The sequence below is a fragment of the Rhipicephalus sanguineus genome, unplaced genomic scaffold (genome assembly GCF_013339695.2).
Source record: "Rhipicephalus sanguineus isolate Rsan-2018 unplaced genomic scaffold, BIME_Rsan_1.4 Seq216, whole genome shotgun sequence".
NCBI classification, from domain to species: Eukaryota; Metazoa; Arthropoda; class Arachnida; order Ixodida; family Ixodidae; genus Rhipicephalus; species Rhipicephalus sanguineus.
This window is the reverse complement of record NW_023614789.1, coordinates 205,351-226,446: the sequence shown is the minus strand read 5'-3', so window position 1 is coordinate 226,446 and position 21,096 is coordinate 205,351. Positions and strand designations below refer to the sequence as shown.

The window sequence follows — 21,096 nt, the reverse complement described above, 5'->3', positions numbered from 1 at the left end:
TGGTTCTTGCGCTTGCACTCTTCGTATGGCCTGATGCCAGCCAATTGTTATGTTGAATGAACGTATTGCTGGAGATGGCTGCCGGCCAACAGAATTCGGCATTCACGCGAATTATGCACACCGCGAATGTTAATATCGCTTAGAACCCAAACAAAACAAGTCTAAACTGGCAGATGACCTTTTTAGGTCCCATTTTTCGTGATTATTTTTCTGCAGTAATACTCGTACCCCTCTTAGCATCAATGGCATGGAGTGGCAGATCCTCCAAAAAAGAAAGGCGGTCTGCGGGAAAGATGCGGGATATACAAAACAAAGAGAACAAACCCTGATTGATACACCACTATTCTCCTTGTAGGTCATGTGATATAGTGGTCGTACGGTGAACGCAAGTATAGTTAGCGATAGTTTAAACGATGGCGTTTGGAAGCAAACTGTTTACAAGTCTCGTATCTCAAGCGAGTAGAACGCTTTGCTTAAGCTATTAAAGTTATGGGCTGAGGCGAGTTATATTCGCGTGCTAGTAATGACGATGGTGGTGATTTACAAGGTGAAAACGCGCCACTATGTGAATAAAGAGACGACCGTGCGATGATGCAGGTGGTCGATTCATGATCCGGTGACCCCGCTTCCAGGCAGTCTGTATTTATAGCGCGCCACTGTCCAATGAAGTTGAGCCTCTCGGCACTTTTCAGCCATTTCGGGAACAGCCTCAAGAATGTGCAGTCGTATACGATTGCGATTATGTGTTGCAACAAGCGTTACGATAGCGCGGGCGTATTCCGTGTTGGGAGTACCAGGTCGCGCAGCCAAAACTAAATGTTGCGCCACAAAACGCCCCTAAAACAGAATGCGTGCGGTGCAATTAATGACGTCATTTTTAGCCGCGAATCTTGTTTGTTTCGACATTGTAGACATCGGCTCGAAGTGTTAGCTGGCAGCTCTGTGTGAGACTCAGAGCTGACACGAAGTGGAGTAGAGCACCTTACACCATCACATTTAATAGCCTGGCACATTGCAAGCAGCGCTTACTGCTGGTAAGTCCACGTGGGTTGCTACTTCAGAAGCACACGTTGTTGGGCTAGTCGGTTCATGTTCTTTCACAAGCCACGGATGTGGCTATTTCGCGCAAAGAAATCACAAGGGGAGGGTTAAGGGGAGCGCAAATAAAAAAAGTTCTTCTCGACTGCCTTTCTTGCCTTGGAACTGTATGTATCTGCATCCATTGCCACGAAGCCACCGGTTTTATCTGCTTGAAGCAAATACAGATTGCTGCGCTTAAAAAATGAGGCTACTGCGCTCCCCTTAACCGTCCCCTTGTGATTTCTTTGCGCGAAATAGCCACATCCGTGGCTTCTGAAAGGATTGCTACTTGCGACGCTTTTACGTTTGCCTACACGCGAAGGGCAAAATCGAGAAAGTAACACTGAGCAACAATACCTTGATGTGGGCGAGTTGCTGCATCTGAACAGTACGTAAAGAACGCAAATGACGGCGACGAAAGAAACAGTCCTGCCGTACGTGTTTCTTTCGTCTTCATCGTTTGCGCTTTTCTTGTATCCCGCAAATAACCAGAATAACTGATTGCTGGGCTAGTTCGTTCATTACAATTCATGTAACAGCGCGAGAAAAACAAAGGAAAGGACGACGATAGAGAGAGAGTGAAAAGAGCGCCCTCTTATCATCGTCCTTTTCATTTTTTTAGCGCTGTTACATGAGCTGTAGATAACATTGATCTATAACACAGAGTTTCATTTCTTATTCTGTTCTTAAAGACGCTTATGTGAGAGTTCTCAAAAGCGAACGCAAATAGCACTTTTGACAAAAAAAAAAAAAATGTCGCCCGCATCTTCCCACGGGGGAACTCGAGTAAATGCGTCGCAGAGTGGTGGGGGCATCGCGTGAATGTTGCGTAATTGGGTTTCGCAGAGGCGTCGCGCTGCCCGAGTGGTGGATCCGCTGCTCGACGTTCACGAACGGTTGCTGCTTCTCGAGCACGACGTTCAGGATCCACAGCCCGTCGTTGCCGTCTCGCAGCTGCTTCTCGTTCCCCGAGTGAAGGATCCGCAGCCCGTCGTTGCCGTCTCGCAGCAGCTTCTCGTGCACGAAGTTCCGGGTCCGCAGCTCGCTTCAAACGCTTGCCTTCAGCGTCGTATGCTCGTCTCTTCGCAGCCTTGTCTTTGCGTTGCTTGCTGTTGTTGACGCCAACGACGGTGAGGGTGGGGTAACGTTGCCTTCAACGAGTGGTGGGACACTGATTGAAGGCACTGTTGCTTCCATCGCATCTACTCGAGTCAAGCAAAGCGTCAAGTCAAGCGAAAGCCAAGTAAAGACGCCCTTGACTGAATTCCGAACGCGCGCTCCGCCGTTTATATACACACCGCCCGCGTTCGATCGAGAGGAGGGAGGGAGGGAGGAAGAGGAGAGGCCTGCTGCCGGCACGAGACGAGCCGAGCATGCGCAGTGGGGGTGTGGACGGCGGCCGACGCCGCAGGTGCGACTAAGAAATGCTCCGCATTTAAAACACAGGCTGTGGCCGCAGGGCTTTTTGAGATGCTGAGCGAATGCGGTGACGTCATGCTCGGTACGCCGCGTTATGTGCAACAGCAGCACTGCTCATGCGTGCCTCCTCGATTAGCTCCGGCAACGCCACGTCACGAGTTAGTCACGGAGGCCACGGTTGAAGATACGAGAGACGCTTGTTCACGTAGCGCTCGGCTGTTTCACGTTATTCCTGATATCATAATACAGCTGCAGAACTTTCAGCTTCGCTATACCTACTTGAGCCTTCGTCACATAAACCGCGCTGTCGCAGTTCGGATCAGTGCGCGGCGGGAACCTTCCGTCGCAGTGCAGCACGGCTCCGCCAAAGGAACCGAAGATGACGTAGTTTCCACGCCCACACTTCGGCGTGCTCGCGTGGGCGGAGTAAGACAAACTTTTCTTTCACGTATTCTAAACCTCCTGCTGCAACAATCGCGGAAAATATTACGACACCATCGACAATAATGTCGGTCCTTGCTAACCACGAAGTTTTATGGCATTCTAAAACCTCTTCAGCTTCCCTTTAAGATAGTGAATAGCGTTCCCCTTTCTGTGAAAACAGAACCTGCCACGCGTTTACCTACAAGTGACAGCGTTTAGCTTCCTAGAAGGAGTTCGGTTACAGCGAGAGGTCGTTAATTTTCACTAGTGAGAAACCCGCTACGCACCATTAATTCTAAAAAGGATGCGAATCAAGGTGTCCCATAAAAAAAAAAGAAAAAAAAAACTTTAAGTTGCAAGTAAAGCTGCTATGGGGGCTAGTTGGTGCGAATACATGGCTTGTTCGCGCTGCCAGGAACTGGACGACTTTGAAACGGAAAAGACATACACATGGTGAAGCGCGTACTAACAGTATCCAGGCAGCACAGCACATTGGTCCAATATTGTTTATACGTTGGCAAACGATGGCCCAATGATGGCCCATACAAACCACTATAAAACCAATGTTGGCCAACCTACAAGGATGCCATAATGGTCCATCTTTGCCAGCCAACATACAATATTGGTCGTGCTATTCTTTGAGGTTGGCAACAATGGCCCATGGTTCCCGATGTAAATACGATATTGGCAGAACCAGGCCGTATGGATGGCAATATTGGGCCAGCTTCCGTTGGTAAAACATGTGGTTTAATGGCAGTAGATCGTATATTGTCCAGTCAATCTGACTGGTTAAACAATATTGGACGGCCAATGCTACGCGCCGGACAATATTGTCCAGACTTACACGTTGTCGCTCCAATGTCTTAAACACTGGCAAGCATATGCATGATTAATCGGCAAGAATGTTTTTTCCCCTTTTACCATCACTGAGGGAAGGTTAGCCCGAATCGAGCCACCACCTGCATGCACGCTATTATGAAATCACTTTGTCCGGCATCCAGCGCACCTCAAAGAAGATTTCTGGTTACTTATCACCATAGGCGTGCGCAGGGTTCCCCATTAGGGGGGGCAAAGTTCGTCGCAGCGCCCCCACCCTACTAAGAGGTTCGTCCGAATTAACCGGGTTGCGGACAGGTATGGCCGAATTAACGAGAGTGTGATGCCGTTAAACAATAAACATGCTTGCAGGGACCAGAGAACGCGTCCTAATTATCCGACTTTCCGAATTAATAAGTGTGGAATTAACGAGCTTTTACTATATAAAGATGGCAAAACAGTCCATCGTTGTCAGCCAACAAACAAATGCAAATTCCAGTCTATAAGAAAGGGAACATGGCGCACACAGGGTCTTGATTTTTAGGTTGGCATTTAGTAGGCACAAAATATATGCTAAATAGTTGGACAAAATTCGTTTTACAGATGTTGAGCATGTAAAATAAGTACCAAGTTCTCAACTGAGTTTTGCGCGCTGTTGGAAGTACATCTATGAGAAAGGAAACACAAACAAAATCTCACTTTGCAATGCTTGTTGAAAGTTAACGTTAATTGTGTGATACAGCCAGCGTATACATAGCAACTGTATAAAAACAACCAAAAAACCCTACTTTTACATTGATTGAAGCTGTACATAGCGTTGACGAGTTAATGGAGTAGAATAGAATCATCTGCTTCGCAATGGGCCTCTGCGTTGGTGCGCCTTCTGCGCACCGCACACGCACCGAAATTATTCTCACGGCTTTATTAGCGGCAAACAATCAAAACATTTCATGTGACTTCAACCACGCTGTGTATTTTCGTGTTTGCTACACGACTGGTTGATTACAGGATTATAACTTCTTTGTGTGCGCGCTACAGCGACGTGCTGTCCAAGACTACGGTATCGCCCGCGGAATCTTTAAATGATCGATGAGTTATGTTTGCACTTTCAACGCTTCAACACAACCAGACGTTCACTTTGAATAAATGTTCTCGGTGATCGGGAGGCCGGAGAAGCAGCGCGGCGCCATGTTTTGCTCCGGAATTTCACGACGTCCTCTCCTCGCGGCAGTGGGGCAGCGCGGTGGTCGCTGGTCATAAAACACTTGTCACTTGACGGCTGCTCCGCCCACGACGGTTCGCTTTCAATGCCTTGACAAGAGGGGGGGGGGGGGTTGAGGGAGATGGCGGGAGACGACGGCGCCTCGGAAGATGCGTACGCGTTTCGGCCCCTTCTGGCCGGCGGCTATTCTTCGTCAGTCAGTGGCGGTTACTTTCCCTCGTTCGGGCTCCCAGCATCGGCGGGCGCGCGCCCCTCAGTATTCAGTCGAGAGTCATCGGGAAAAAACGGAGTCGGATACCGAGACAGGATGCCACGATTCTACGGATACCGAGATTCGACGGCGATGCCCAGTGAGAAGGCAGCTGCCCTGTTCTTCATCGGACCTGACTGTTTTGACTTTTGAAGAGCGATCCGCAGATGAGCGCCGATGTGTTCTGACAACTCGCAAACTTTCCGCCGGATTTTTGTGTTCGTATCGCGTTCAGTAAGTCGTTTTCTCCTTCGTCGCATGTTACTTTCCGTGTTGTCGTAAGTGAAATGTGTGCTGCGTTTATTATTGTCTACATTACCGCGTAAGTTTTTTTAAATTTGCTAGTTGGTGAATACCGATGTGGGGGCTTTATTGTGCGCTTCGAAGTAGGTTGGTTAAGTTCTCGCCCTCAGCGATGTTGTCAGCATTTGCGTGTGCTATTTTGTTCTTTTCTCGCGTTGTAGTGCGTCAGCTTAACACCCTTTTTTCATTTGCCCTTCGCCGCTGGATTCGCGCAAAGAAATGATGGATTTGTAACACACAAATTTTTATTAGTTGTGAAGTTGTCGCAGACTTTCAAGCTCTTGCTGCAGTCACCTTTTAATTAATAATAGGCATGAACTTTCTGGTAGTTTAAGGTGGTTATGGATCTCGGCTGTATCGAATGTCTGTTCACGTGTACATGTTCATTTATTTCATTTTCTATCACGCTTCGCTTTTCACTGACTTCCTTTTGAACCTTCGGTGAACTGACAAATCAAATAAGCGCTACACCTAGGGAGGCTGTGTGTGTGTTGTGAGTGGTCCCGTTTCCCCGATTTCTAATATAAGGACGTTATTGAAGGTAATTAGTGTAGGTTCTGTGCAGCTGTTATCTGCCAGCAAGCGTCAGCAGAACAAAGCGCAAATGCGAAATTATTTTCAAAACTTGCAGTATCTTTGCCATATGTATACATGCAGAATAAACTTGTTGTACTCTCAGCTTTTGTACGTTGATTATCCCTGCTGCTTGCCTAAAAGCAAAAGCGTGGGCAACATGCATTTGTTTACGTGCACAAAAATCTACCTCACGTTAAACTACACATTCAGTGGAAAATGTTTTCATTTCCAGCGTTAAACGCTGGAAATAAAGAACGATGGTGCAGCCAACGATAAAGGCTGGCAAAAAATATTGGAGCTGCCAATATTTATACAATGTTGGCGATACGTACGACGAACAATGTTGGCTACAGCCATCCTTGCCATTATTGGCGATATGTTGGACGGACAATGTTGGCTACAGCCATCCTTGCCATTATTGGAAAATTTGGCATCCAATATTGGACCAATGCACATTTAGGTGTAGCAAACCCCCAAAAGCCAACGCAGGACCAATATTTCTGCCAATGTTTACCAACATTGTTCCGAGATTGGTCCAATGCCGGCGTGCTGCCTGGGATACTTCTTGAAAACAGGCATGCCAACTTAGATATGATGCCTTGCATGTGGTTGACGTGGACGGTGACGTTTTCACTTTGCGCGACGTGGGCTTTTTCGTTTGGCTTACTTTCTTTCTTTTTCCCGTGTCAGATATGGAAGTGTGCGGCAAGAAATAAACAGTTGTTGGTACGCGCTTCACCCTGTGTGTGTCAAAGTTTCAAAGTCGTCCAGTTGTGGCAGCGCGAACAAGCCATGCATTTAAAGTTGTATATTCGCGTTTCATTTTGACGTCGTATATTTACGTTTAATTACGAGCAGCAATTCAAAACCCGCGTAATACAAGGCAGGAGCGTTTACAATGACGATCTTCTCAGCGCTTACAAACAGATTTTCGCACTTCTGGCATCAACTGAGCTTACAGGTTTACAATTTAGCAGCAAACCGCACTTTACTCGCTCCGTCAGTGTTGCCAACTAAAGGCTCATTGCGCGACTTCTGTAACGCTCTCGGCCTCGTGACACTTGCGACGACAACAGATTAGAAACATTTACCTGTGGTACGCGCGCAGTGACACGTATCGAGCAACCACCACAAACTCACGCCTGGTTGAGAGGACCGTTGTAAACGAAAAAAGAACACAAACGGAAAAGGTGACGCAACACAAAACTCGCGGTCTTCGCACACTCGCCGCAGGCATCCAGGAAATACCGAGCCTCGGCGGGAAACACATACCGAGGGCGCCTTTTGTCGTCGGAAGAGCCGGCGTGCCTGCCACCCGGAGCCGTTTTCCGCGTCACAGCCGGGGCATTCGCCCCGCGGGAAGGCAACGTGCCGCAGTTTAACAGCGCTCCCGCGCGAGCTTTGACGCTCTTCGTGTCGAATTCGGCGCAGTGCTGTAGACGCTGGCATTTAGGCACGACAGTCACGGCGGCATGCGGTGTCACTGGAAATGCCGTTGCACGCACATTTCGTGCAGGCTCGGCATTTGACAATCCTATAGCACGGAGCTGTGCGGTTCCCCCGTATTCAGGACCTCGATTTACAAAGCCGCCTGCTCGTGTGCGCTGCAATGACTCCCAAGAAAGACCTCCGGGGTCAGGTAAGAGAACAGCTGACGACGGGCTATAACGTCCTCAAGCTGCATCTGGACTATCGGAAAGGCCATGGTGGAAGGTTACGAGGGATATTCAAAAACGAAGGGTGGGGCAGTGGGGAGGGGGTGATGAAAGCCGCTGGAATGCGGACTGAGCCTCCGACAGACATATGAACCAGCCCCGCGGTATTGATCGTGGCGGTGAGAACAATGTTAGCGGAGGTACCGACCAGTGAAAAGGAGCCGCTGCGAGTGAAGATCATCTCGGAGTTAGTCCATGCTACATTTAGTACTGCGACGTTTCAACAGGCGGTGGTTCCTCTGAGCGCGAGAATGTGTCAACTTTCGAAAGTCACGTCGCACTCGTCACACGTGCCGCTCATTTTCATTAAACTTCCCCTCGTTTGTTGCGTTCTTTTGACGATGTATCAAAACTTTGCGAGGAAGTGAGAGAAAGAGAGATTCCTTAACGATGTGGTGGAGGTATACTTTCCTGGCAGTACATCCAGCACAAGGCTGATGCTCACACACGCAGCAGATATTGTAGTACGAAGCACACGTGGTAACATGCACTTACAGCGTCTGTTTCAGACCTCTCACAGCACAGAAGGGATTTTTTGGCGATCAAAGGCTTCTGTATGGTATATGGCTCACACATTATGCAAATGGCCGTCGGCCGGTAGAGTTCATAAATTGTGCGAATCATAACGGAGTTAATACAACGACAACTGCTACGAGCGAGAGGTCAGCAAGGGAGGCGCAGTCGAACGCGAACCTTACTGATCCATATCGAGCACCAAGCTTATTATCTAACCCAATCAACTAGCCAAATCTATTATAGGAATGTCACATAGTCTCAAGTGGTTCTTTTTCTCCGAACGAAATGGTCGTTTACCCGCCACGGTGAGTGGCTATGGTGCTCGACTGCTGACCCGCAGGTCGCGGGATCGAATCCTGGCCACGGCGGCCACATTTTAGATGGAGGCAAAATTGCTTGAGGCCCGTGTGCTTAGATTAAGTGCAGGTTAAAGAACACCAGATGGTCGAGATTTCCGGAGCCCTCACTACGGCGTCTCTCATACTCATATCGTGGTTTTGGGACGTTAAACCCCAACAGTTATTATATTATATATTAGAAATGGTCGTTTGCTCTTGGTGTGCTGGGGGACGCATACGCACACACACGAATGGGAATCTTTGAGTGAGTAGAGCTGCAAGATGGGCTTGGTGGTGTTGACTCATCTTTAAAGGTGGGCTAAGTGAACACAGAACTGCAAAGAATGAAAAAAAAAAAAAATGCAGGACACACAAAGCTGGGCACAACGGACACACAGCAGTCGGTAGTTTGCGCTCAACGTTGTGTGTCCTGTATTTTTTTTGTTCTCCGCAGTGTCTGTGTGCACTCAGCGCACCTTTTAAGATGAAAAGGGTATCTTGGATTATGTATACATCACCTGTTTAAAATTCATGTCCCAGCAAAAAACTAATGCGGCACGCAGCTGAGATTCGTACATGACAAGGGTTTGCACACAAGCGCAAAACTTTATTTCCATTTTCGGTAGTGTGACGTTCAAGCCAGCCGTCTTCCAAAACTAAGAAAAAAGCACTAGAAAAAGCGATGACTGCTAGACTGTGAGGACCTTTTGTTCGTGATACTGCAGTTCGACGAGTGCACCTACGCGTTCGCCTCTTGTAGCCCTGCACGAAACTGTTGAGAGAACGCGTAGAAAACGCCAGACGGCGTGTTTGCGTGCGCGATTGATTGCGTGATTGTCCTCTGCCCTCTGCGCCACCCGGCGTGCTTGCGGTAAAAGCGAGCGAGCTACGCTGACAGCGGCGTGACGAGCGGCTTCCATTTAGAACGCTTGATATGCTCGAAAGTTCGCTGCGTAGAGTAAAAAAAGGCATGGGATGTATTGAACCCGTAAGAAAACCTCGCAAATGCTGTTTACCGCGCGAAAGAAAAAGTGAGCGTGAGTAGACAGTGCGAGAAAGGCGTAAGGTGTGGTTGAGCGCAGTTTCGATTTGACAATAATGTATAGTTATACTTTTGTTCCTTAATTTTGTAATATGAAACTTGCACAGCATTGTTGAGGAGGTGACGATAAGGAACTAAGGAATATTTGCCTGCAAAGTCGTTAGAGCGGAAGTGCGTTATCGACCGTAGAGAATCGCGAATTTTACCAGCTGGCTATATGTCTGAAAAAACAAACAAACAACGAACAGCATTGTGACGGACATTGTGTACTAGTAAAGTTTTTCCTCTGCAAATTTTACAAATGCTCGAGCTTGAGTCTTTATTGGCTTGTCTACAATGCTATAAGGCTTTGTGTCGTCCTAAGTCCATTGAACTTGATGTGGCTAGTCTAAATTCAGTAAATATTGCTCATAACCGCCAAGGTATAGGTGAGTTGTACGGCGCTGCACTTCTGAACACTAAGTCGTAGGCTGGCACGTGACCGGCGCAGCCGCATTTTCATGGCGGTCACTATCTGGCCACCATGATGTGCCTGATTACCAGAACGCTGCTAACGACGTAAAACCCCAGAAATGAACAAAAAAAAAAAAATATTCCCCATATGATGTCTGTAGGTCTTTTATAGCTATTGTATTAAATATTGTCGAGGAGACAGGGCTTGGTAAAGGCTGCCAGGAAAGGCCACGACATAACGTACATAAATTTAGACGCCACAGAACTCCATTCTTGTGCTAGCGACAAGCGTACAGGAATGTGATCTCTCTCTCTCTCTGCACACACACACACACAATATATATTAATATATATATATATATATATATATATATAATATATATATATATATATATAATATATATATAATATATCAAGAGAGAGAGTGAGAGTTTGACTCAAGGAGACGCAAATCACACAGCGAGCATAGTGGGCACGACAGCATTTCGATAATAGCCGCGAGCGTGCTCTTGGAACGTGGTAATTCTTTAATGGAAGTTTCAGCATCATGATTGGGTGAAGTGCCCTAAACGTACGGCTTTTTTGAACAAGTTAAGTGCAGCTGCGACGCTATGACCTCCAGCGGTGCCCGCTCCGGGTCCTCCTGAACTAACTGGACTTTAATACATTTTCTGTATCCAAAATTCTTGGACCATGGACATGCGCCTCGAAGGCGTACAAGGCAAAAAAATCGTCACTGACGTACTTGAAATAAACAGGTCTGTGCGACCACCGGTAGACTTGATGTGCTCCCCCTTTATCTCTCTCCCCCAGTGCAGGGTAGCAAACCGGATGTGCGTCTGGTTAGCCTCCCTGTCCTTGCTTATCTCTCTCCCTTTTTGGGCTAGTTGGTTATGACATTTGAAGGTAGACTCGGACAAGGAAGACACGAGCGCTATCTCAGTTGAAACTCGTACCGTTCGCCTTCCTCGTCCGTGTCGTCTAGCGCTGCGACCCCTTCCAGTGAAATACTCTTTTACGAACGTCATTATCCTAAGACGTTTTTGGTGAATACTGGCCCTGGAAGTTCCACAGTAGCTAGCTTGACGATTGGCTTTTGTTTAATTCCTGTGTATCGCTCTCTTTTCAGTTTCGCTCAATTTGGCGGAGGACAACCTTCCTTCGTCGGTGCCAACAATTGCCAAGGGTTCACCGCACCTCTACCTCACCAGGGCGCGGGACAGGGTGAGAGCTCTTTGCCTCGCCAGAGTCCTTCACCTCGCGGACACGCAAATGTAGATAAGGGCGCGTTTCATGTTCTCTTATCGCTGACCTGAATGTGCCTTGACCTGAAAACCTCACATTTCGTATGCGCTATACCACTATACTAGTCCGAAACTGTGTTTACGAGTTTCTGCGCGGCTTTCTGGCATAATTAATTGCACAGTGTCAAGGAAACAATCTCGTAAAAGCACCGGCTAGTTTCAGACCAAGCTTCGATGCATGCCTGATGGTTTATATACCAGTAAGGCTTGTTTCTTGTTGGGCTTAGGTGTAGCCAGATGGGAGGTTTCCTGCACTGCGGTGAATAACGTAGTCATAAGGGAACGAATAAATCTCCGGCCTCACACTAAAGAATGTACCAACGATCCAAGTACGTGCCTTCTGTGCCTCCTCGCTCACCGGGCCTCTTCCAACAGGCGCCAATCAAAACTTTATTGTTGCGGTCTGCCTATGTCGAATGGCTAGACATACCTTACATACCTAGACATACCTGGGCAAACAGACATTATCGATGTGGCTAACGGGATTCATTAGAACAAATAATTTAGAATAGCGAGTAGTTTGTATAAAATTAATTGATGAACCATGGCGAATGCGCTGACCACGTGACAAGGTATATTTGAACTAAAAAGAATGCGCTGATTGTGTACTAAATATAGCCCCGTCGTTTGAGCCATGTGAGACGTTTAGTCCGAGTTGGAGTTCTCGTAATTACGAAAGGAAAATATGGGGAAACCTCCTAGGGGAATTCAAAGTACAGGTTGGAACCGACATATGGAAAAATAATGTGCTATACAATGTGCTATAGAGCTTGTCTGAACAGCAATAAGAGCCTCAGACAGGCTGGCCGATGTTTCGATAGGTGGACTCATCTTCGTCAACTCAGACAACCTGTATTGGGGAATTCAGAGTGTGCGCAAGCATTGCTTGGTATTTTTTATGAAACCAGCAAAAGCGTAGGGGCCAACTTTCTTTCTGCGCCGATTCTATGGTATGGTTACTTGTTGTGGAAATTTACTGGGCTGCCTTTTTTTATTTATTTACTTTCTTTTTTTTTTGCGCCGGCTATATTATATGTTCTAAAAAGACAGGGCGTGCAAACACGGGCACAAGAAAGAAGTCAGGACACCACAAACCCCGGCGTTTGTGGTGTCGTCCGTGTTTGCACGCCCTGTCTTTTTATAATGAATACTTACCAACTAGCTCAGCTCTCTGTTATTCTAAATTATATTATGTGGTTACTCGTTGTGGCAGCTGTAGTGGCCTACCTCGTTTCGGCGCCAACTGTAGAGCATGCTAACTTGCTGCGGCGAAAACTGCAATGACCTACTCTTTTTTAGTGCTAACTATATGCTATGGTTACTTGCTGCGGCAACTGTACTGTGCTGCATTTTTTTCACAACCTTTACCATATAATTACTCATTGCGGCATAGCTTACACGCTTCCAAAGCCTTTTTGTACGTGTGAGCTAAGTTACGAGCTACGCGCTTACGCTTGCTGTGTTCTTAGTACGGCTCCGTCCTGAACATGCATAAATTTGTAGAGTAGTAAGTTATCGGTATTTAAGCAGAGGTGTGCTCAGAAGCAGGCTTATCTCATGAACCTTTACTATATGTTGGCGTTGAAGGCCATCGCCTGACGGACATGCGTCATTTCCATTAATCGTGCTTCTATCTCGTTCAAAACACGCCCCGTAGTCACAATAATGTTTAGTAGTCGTTTGAATGAGGTAGTGCGCGAGCTAATATTTTTTTTTTTTTTTTGTCGGAAACATTGGTCCAGTGTTGCCGGAGGGCTCTTTCTCTTTTTCTGACTTTTTTTTTGTGCAAGGTGTTGAGTAAAAAAGAGAGAGCGGGGGAGAAACACAAAGGAAGGGAAATACACGGAGGTCAACCAGAAAGAAAAACCTGTTTGATACCCAACACTGAGGGAAAAGTGGAGGGGAACGTTCAGGGAAAGCAGCGAGAAGACACGTTGCTATGCTACATATTGGAGTGTTCTGAAGAACATGACAGCGATGAAATTATTAAAGGCTAGTCTCGCCAACAGCTCGCGTTGTTCACCAACCTGACTTGGCTTCCTCGCAGTTCTTCTTCGTCAACAACGCCAAGGTGACTCGGCGGAGGGAGCTTACGTTTGAGCAGTACAAGCAGAAGCTGTACGTGATTGACGATGTGCTCGAGGCATTCATTCCGACCAGCGGTGTGACACCGAACGCCTTCGAATTCCTCAACCAGCCATCCATCTACAACCTCAACCAGAGGCTCGTGTGAGTGACTCTCGCCTTTATGTTTTCCCGTCTACGTGCCACAAGCATGGTATGAGCTGGCACTCATATGCGCTTACGCGAGTTACAGTTTAAGGACTGTGCAGCCTGTTTGAAGGGAAGACGCGTATGGACGGTCACAAAGAAGTGCCACGTGAAAGGCAATGTAGCAGTAAATTCGTTATTTTATTACAATTGTCTCTTTCTCAGCAGCAAGTAAAATGATACAAATGACGAAATCAGTAATAAGCGGACGCTAGAGCAGCAGAAATAGAATAGACTTTTGTTACATTTAACTGAACTACGTATAGCATTGCTTGGTCAATGACGAGTCCATGAGGTAACCGGCTGTTATTTAGCGTTCGCATCCCACTTTATCGCCTTTAATAAAGAAAACATTTATGGTGTATGCGTCACTGATACGGATAATAATATGATCAAGGTCCTCGCTCTGGAAGCATCCCCCACACTTCAGCGTAGCTTAAATTACGGTGTCGATTTTTTCTTGTTTTATAATTTTTATTCTCGTCGGACATTTTAATGTACAACGGCAGAAATGTTAACAAGACAGTTAACAGAGTGCATAAATTTATCGGACGAGCGATTCGTGCTTGCAATTTTGGTTTAGAACTCGGCTTTCAAAGGCCGTCTTGTTCTTCTGTATTTTTTTGTAATCTCTTGCACGCGTATGTATACATGGTCGTGTGCGTATAACCTTGCCTCGTCTGGATTCCTCCGCAGGTTCTTTCACTCACGCGTCCAGATGACGTACGAACAGAGCCTTTTCACTGAGGACGGCATGCACACATTCTTCGTTCCGGTGGACGACGCGGACCCGGCTAAGCGCACCCGTGTAGAGATCGACAAATACGTGAGTTCTGCGCTGCAGTTTCGCCATGGTATTGAGATCCACACTGCAGAACCGTACACACTGCAACTTCAAAAAGTTTCGCAGATATACGTGTTGGAAACGCACTGTCGATAGATAAACGGAAAGCGACGTCTGGGCATTTACCCTGTCGACTTCGTCCACATCTGTCGGCAGCATCAGAGTACTGACACAAAATTTCGAAGCTGAGATAACGTTTGAGATAGATTTGTGTGGGCACCACATCATCTACTAGACATCAGCGTTTTATGTAGCATTGAACATATTTAGAACATGCCAATGTCGCAAAACGGAGCACTTCGCAACATCAACATCAACTTGGTTTGGATGTAAACAACCAACCAACCCTTATATAGTTTGTCAACGTGACTTTTTGGCTGGTTGGTTATATGCTTCAGAATGTTGTCTCTTCCTCGTCCGTGTGTGTTAGCGCTATGCCCTAGAGTCACTGTATATGCTACCTTTAGGTAGCAGAGTAGCGCATAGGTCCGGCTAGCAACCACAGCTATGCGGTGAAGTCGCACTCCATTTTTTCAGGCGACATGCCTACCGCGTCGCCGATAAACATGTCTGGCGTGTCGAAGGCCGGCGATAAACATTGGCTGTCGATAACTAGTGTTAATTGAGTGAGCTGCAGCGGCGGCGTCGAGAAATACAAAAATTGGCCCGAGCGTCAGCTTCTCCGCAATGCATGGTTGCTAGCGGCGTTGGAAAACAGATGCGCAACTCTGCTACATAAAGGTAGCATATACAGTAACTCTACTATGCCCCATTCTGAAGCACCCCCTATATGTCAGCAGTTTTCGTTGGCTGCCATGCTCCTTGCGTCTGCTCTCCCCCGCAGTTGTCAACGCGGAGCTCACGTGCCATCTACTGCGTACATCAGGTTCAGAGGGGAACTCCGGTGATTTCGCGATATTCACTGATATAATCTAATCTAATCTAAATAACTTTATCTCAACGAAATTTTCAACATATGATCTCTTCGGTACTCTGATGATATGTGTCAACCGATACGGCTGCAAGTCACTTAAAGGGACACTAAAGAGCAAAACGATTTTTCTCATATTAGTAAAGTACTCTTTCACGATACCAAAAACACCACGCCTGCGGCGAGAAGATGCTTATTAAGCGAGAAAACGCGCAAAAACAAAATGTGGGAGGCGACGCCACCTTGAAGTTTCTGCACCATTCGCCGTGACGTCACACGTTTTGACGGAGCCTACTAGGGACTACGTAGTTCCTAATCGATAAAATTGAAGCACATTGTCCTCTGAGGGGGCCATAGACTTAACATACCAAGTTTGTGATAATTTTGTTTAGCCAATGGCGCCAAAATACCATAAATACACTTCGAAATTCGTGACGTCAAGCGGGGAGATTTCGGCGCGAAATTTAAAAATGAAACTTTGAACTTGATTTTCTCCTCTATTAATAAACCTATTGTGACGAATTAACGACATTAGCGTTCTCAGAACACAATTTATCGATCTAAACCGATTCATTGTTTCTCTTTAGTGTCCTTTTAACTTTTCTCAAAATAAATTTTAAAGCTTGGTAGTAAATTCCGGAATCACGCCTTTGCATGTGGGCCACCCTGTGTTTGTGACGTTTGTATCCTTCGTGATATCCTACCTCGCTTCCCGCGGCAGTGTATCAAAAACAAACGGTGAAAGAGCTCGTTCCAGCACGTGAAAGAGCTGCAAGAGCTCGTTGTGTCGTCGAATGACATCGCAAGTTTCTCCTTCCTCATGCCAGAATTACGTATACTGTGTCTACATTACGGCGGGTAGTATGTGACGTCATCATGGGCGTTGCACGAGTCGGCTACTCGTTTCGGTTTCGGCACATTTTCTTTTTGGTTATCTAAAATTATTGAAGAGCTTCTGAGCAAATTGAACCACCCTACCTCTTACAGGACTGTCAAAACTGTTTGAAAACGGTGACATCATAGTATGGCCCAAAAAGAAAAGAAAAAAGACTGACATGGTCTCTTATGCATTTACCTAAGATGACTGGGAGGTGAAAGTCTTCTTTTTCTTCCCAGTCGATTTATTGAACATCTCCCGCCCCTCTCCGAGAAATTTCTGCACCTAACGTGGTTTTCTTACTGCCTCAAAGATCAGAGGCGCTGCAAGCTTTCTGCACCTCAGTTGGTTATGCACTGGCTCCGTGATCGACTCACATTTGACGAAGCGAAGAAATCGTGTGATGACGTCATCATGTAGCGTTACGTTATGTGACGTCATAGTGAAGTCACGATGACGTCACAAAAGTTGGCGATCGGTGACGTCATGATGACGTCATATCGTTACGTCATCTCACGTGATCGTCATTTCATGCATCACTCGTGTTGACCCCGCCGACTCCGACGGTCACTTTTCGCGTTTGATAATAGGCATCTAATGCAATCGCCTTAAAAGACGGCGGAGTTCCCCTTTAGCCAATGCTACCTCGCTGCGTGTCTGCCACCAAAGTTACAGTTTAGCGCTACGTCGATGGAAATGTATTCGAAGTAGTTTGACAGGTAACCGAAAAAAAAAACCCGAGAAATCGTTTCGCCAACGGAAGTGAGAGCATTTAGTATAACTTAGTTGTATGATGCTCTTCGCGCGGCCGCCATTTTTAGCGATATCATGCGCCGATAGGTAATAAAAGATTGAGCGAGATACAGCACTATCCGAAACACTGGCGTAGCCAGGGGGTAGTTGGGGGGGGGGTTCAACCCCCCCCCCCTAGATTTTAAATTTTGCATGTGTATAAAACGCGCACATAGAAACACACGCACGAACATACATAAAGTATGGTTAAACCCACCCATCCGAAACGTTACGCTGTTATTTCCGCGAATTGTGCACGCGCACTTTTTTCCCGGTCTCTCGAAATTTGAAGGGTAAACTGCACGGTAAAATATGACGAGTTTCAATATTTACCATACTTGGCCCATATAATGAAAGTCGTAAACAGGGAGTGTGCTGGAGCGGACGTTTCGACAAGCAGACTTGTCTTCAAGGCTGCAATGCTTTCTTAGCGCTCGTGTGTACATATACGCTTCGTACCTTCTCCTCCAATCCAAACAAAAAGGAGGAGAGGGCCTGTTGCCGAGCCGAGCGCAGCGCATCCGTAAGTGAATCAGACAGCGTCTCCAGGCATAGTCCGTAGTTTTATTCCCGTCTCGGAAATTATAGGAAAGGGGGAGGAGGAACAAAAGAAAGAGTACAAGGTGCGGGCGGCGGCTGCTGTATGCGATTCGATGACTAACCGTGATAGCATATAACCCACTCTATAATTCCAGAAAAGAAAAAAAAAAGATGATTGGGCTGCCAGTCATTGCACAACTTCATCACTCTCCGATGTGTGGCTTCAAAGCAGTGGGAATTCGGCCTGAAAAGATGGTTTCTTGTCATAGCGGTCTTGCGCTGCATTGAAACCACCTTTTCAAGCAAGTTTGCACGCAGAAAATGAAACTCGTTGTTTTCGATACTCGAAATTTCGGAACCTTAAAACCGGTTTGAAGGGGATTGGAATACTAACGTTCGTTCCCCGTTGGAAGCACTCCATATTCGCAAAACGCCCACTCATATATGTGGCGTTTGTGTTTGTTTTGTTTTATCTCCCAGGTGGTTCGGGCCACGTACAAGAACCGCCGCCTGTTCACTGACGTACAATGGGCAATGAAGACTTTGAGTCGGCGCATGGGAAGACAACGCCGTCAAGGTTGAGCTGTCACTCGCAACCAGTCGGACTCGGCCGGCGCCGAATACACATGTGAGTTCGCTCATAGTGCTCAAACTGTCGCGTAAATCTATTTGAGAGGGCACGAGCAACCTGAAACTGTCACAATAACTGCTCGCTATGAACAATGTAATCGATAATGGTGACTAGTATTCGATGCTTCCTTGTCCAAGTCTAAAACAAGGTCCGGCACCGCATAAAATTTTTCTACAAATTTCTACAGAAACAGAAATTTTGTTAGAAACTGAAACCAAAATATGCAATGGGCATCATTTTAAAGTGGCATTTCGATGAAATATTACATTGTTTTGGATAGTTTAGACACCGCGCGCCATTGCCGGGTTCCAGGAGGACCATGTTGTTGGATATTTACGTGTACTAGTTCTAAAAATAGCACATTTCTAACAGAAATCACGATGGATGCATAGCTCACCAATCGGCGCTTCTACTCCACCTATGAGAAAATGAGAAAAGGCTGGTCGCTTATCGGTTCGTACTGGACGTGGTTCGCAGTGTTCGCGCAAAGCAACACCATGTCGACCGAGCCGCAGCGCCAGAAGGGCGTGGTCTTGTCGAGTCGTCAAGCCCAACATCCCCGTCAAGAATGGCGTCGTCCACTTGATCGAGAAGCCTCTCATGGTCGTCGACACTTCCATCAAGGACTTCTTCCACCGGGAGCGCACGGACGCCTCGAGTGATTTACAACTGTCGCCGGTTTGGCCAGTTCGACAAGCGTCGGCTACTGTGTTTCTCGGTACACTTCATGCTCACAGTTCGCGACGCTGCTCCTCTCGTCTTTCAGTTGCATTCTTAGCAGATCGGCTGACACCAGTGGCGTAGCCAGGGGGTGGCACACCGGGTGCGTGCCCCCCCCCCCCCCCCCAATTTCTTTTCTGTCATGGGAATACGAGCACAAATCACACTCGACCACACTTACCGCCCGGACCCCACGTTGGATAAGGGCGTGCCCCCCCCCCCCCCCCGAAACAAATTTCTGCCTGCCACGCCCAGGTGACAGCGTGATAAAGGCAACCGTGCAGGACTGCCCCTTTCGGCAGATCCTCTTCTAAATATGGGTCCCACTGATGACGTGCTTGTGCCTGGTAATGGAGTGTCACGGACGGTGGAAACAAGACTACATTGGCGAACAAAGTACACGAAAGCTAATGCGATGAAATGTTAAAACAGATGTTGCAGGCAAGTTTTCATTTTTGGTCCGCAAATATTGAAACTGCGTGTGCAGCATGTCTATCTGTTGATTTTAAGTCCTTTAAGTTAATGTTCGCATGCCCATCTTTCATTACCATTTGCGTCCATAACGTCATTCTCTCACAATGGCGTCATTGGCAAGCGTGGTAACTGTAATACTTGAACGCTCGTATTAACTGATTCTAAGTGCCTTAGCCGCCGTCATTAAGGACATTAGCAGTGATGTTAATATAGCTGCTATAACGCGCGGTCTTACGAAAAGCTTTTTTCCCAGAGACTTCATGCGATTAGTGACTACTCGCCTGATTTCCTGATGGACTGGATGGAACCCAGCCCAAGACCGTATTTGCGCCCACAAATGAAGCACTGAAATGATCCAGCAAGCGGCTGGACACACTGAAGGCCAAACGTCTGGACTTACGCAGGTACTTTAGATTGAACGCTCGCATTAAAATACCAAGGGATAAACTTTTTGAAGTCACGGTCCACGTTCACCACATCATATACATACCTAAGAGCATCATTTGGGGTGTAGCGTACTGCACTTTCATTTAAATCCTGGGCTTTTGGTTAACGAAAGGCTTTGAGTGGTGCACGTCAGCTGCTACAATCGGGAACAGCGGTAACGATCAAAATATGTGAGTGCATCATAAAATTCTTAGAGAAGAGGTGCAATAGAAGTTTTGTTTTCTCGCTCTCCCCTCCTGGTAAATTATCCACCGTAATATTAAATGCTTATTATAACACCGTCCTGAGGGAGAAAGGATCGTTATGACAGCTCAGAACACTCCCTGCACACTACTGGTTTGAACGAACGCCTGTGTAGTTCTGGATGGTGCGTAAAACGGTGACTAACTTTGACCTATGTATGGTGCAGGGAACATAATGTATGCGCCATTCAGCGATGCCAGCTAATGATCACTCGAGGTCGGACTGCTGTATACCGTGGGCTGCAAGCGTAAAAGAGATAGAACGGGCGGATCAGTACTACGTGCACATGTTCCGAAGAAAACGGTGATAAAAAAAATACGCGAAATGACTTTATCACGTGGTCATAATTACAATTTGCTGTACAGGAAGACAGCGTGAAACGGAAGAGGCCGTATTCTTGCACTTTTTGAGTTCGTGTACCTTGAGATGACACCCTTGAGATAATAGCAAATAAGGCACTATCGGGCATTAATATTCATAATTTTATGCCGAAAGTTTTTGAATATTTGTGATTAACTACAGATTAGCCCCAACTAAAAAAAAATTTTAACCATAGTTGGCTAAAATAGCCAGTGTTTTACGCACAGCTGCAACTCGCTATTGTCTCTCATGACCGCTAATATTTACAGCGAAGCTGTTATGAGATCACAAAGGACGGTTTTTGGCGCCGCCGCCGCCGCCGCCGCCGCCGCCGCTGCTACCGCGGTGTCCGTAAACCGCTATCGCTCGAAATAAGAAAAAAAAACGAATAAGAAAAATTCCAGAATGGACGAGGTTCGAACCTGGGCCCTGCGTGGGAGCCCACTATTCTACCTCAGAGCATGCCTGTGCTTGAACTGCTTCGCAAAAAGGCCCGATACAGCGCATGG

General features: G+C 46.8%; 1 pseudogene; it reads left to right on the top strand.

Annotated features, from left to right (window-relative positions):
- LOC119376742 (fasciclin-1-like) overlaps positions 1 to 21,096 on the top strand; it is a 62,939-nt pseudogene that overhangs the window by 32,171 nt on the left and 9,672 nt on the right.